We start from the raw sequence: 1227 nt of genomic DNA, 5'->3' as shown, positions 1-1227 counted from the left end.
GAAAAAGTAGCAGTCCTTCGCAATAACGGGTTTTTTCCATGTGGTTGGTGTAGACTACTTGCGGTACTTTTCGTTGTTTGAATTTTTTAGACGATACAACATAAGTCTGCAGGAATTGCAAATGACGCGAGGAACCCATTTTGTTTCTTGGTGCAGCAATTTATAGTCAAAACACTTTTCGTACAGGCTTTTCACTTCCTCGTCGATTGATTTTCGCAAACTTCTCACTTCATATTTACTGCAAATGTAACAGAATGAATCTGAGCTATTCTTGCATACATGCGATTGAGAAATGCTCGCGGTTTTTGTCCTTGTAGCATGAGACTCTACACCAACCGAGTGATCCATTGATGAAGAGCTACGGTTGCATGATGACGACGTCGGAGAGCCCGCTTTCCCACCCTGACCAGACGCCGATACTGGGGTTTTTCCCTGCATCGTAATACGCTTTTTACCTGTGTCTGCCATGACAGCATGAACGCCGTTTACCCAGGGACTCAGCCAATGTGGATTCGTTGCCCACCGTCACCACGTGGAGGTGCCCTGGTTACAGACACAGGCGAATAATGCTAGTAACAAGTGGTTACGAAACTCGAGACATTTACTGCTATTAATGTCAAAAAATAAAAGTACACAAGAACAGGGTTGCCAGCGTAATCGGTTAGGTCAGGTCAGGTTTTGTTAGGTTAGGATAGGTTAAACCTCTATGTAGGTTAAGCCGAAGCTGAATGAAACGGGACCGCAAACACAACGGGACAACACAATCAGTTTAATTGTGTTTCGTGAGGTTAGGTTAGGCTAGGTTAGATTTATTTCTAGGTTAGGCTCGAGTTGACCCATTCGATGTAGCACACATTTGCTACTGGGAAAAAATGCTTCCAGAGCTTTACGTCTAGATCAATAAATTTGTGTTAATTCAGGTTAGTTGAGGTCAGGTTCTGTTGGGTAAAGTTATGTTACGAGGGTAGTTCAATAAGTCCTTAGAATGACCAACAGATGGCGCGCGAATCGCTCCAAATCATCTGTTTTCAGTCAGCACCACTCCCGACTAGATATATGGTGCAGTCACAGTCCTCATCTTCTGAGTTTACGTGTTTTTATAACCAATTGAAAAAAAAAAAATTATTCGTTAAGAAAAATGGAAAAAAACGAGTTCAGAGCTGTAATCAAACATTTTCATTTAAAGGGTTTAACTCCATATGAGATAAAAAATGAATTGGACTCAGT

This window comes from Belonocnema kinseyi, chromosome 2, assembly GCF_010883055.1.
Source record: "Belonocnema kinseyi isolate 2016_QV_RU_SX_M_011 chromosome 2, B_treatae_v1, whole genome shotgun sequence".
NCBI classification, from domain to species: domain Eukaryota; kingdom Metazoa; phylum Arthropoda; class Insecta; order Hymenoptera; family Cynipidae; genus Belonocnema; species Belonocnema kinseyi.
The sequence above is the reverse complement of the archived record's forward strand: the minus strand, read 5'-3'. Positions refer to the sequence as shown.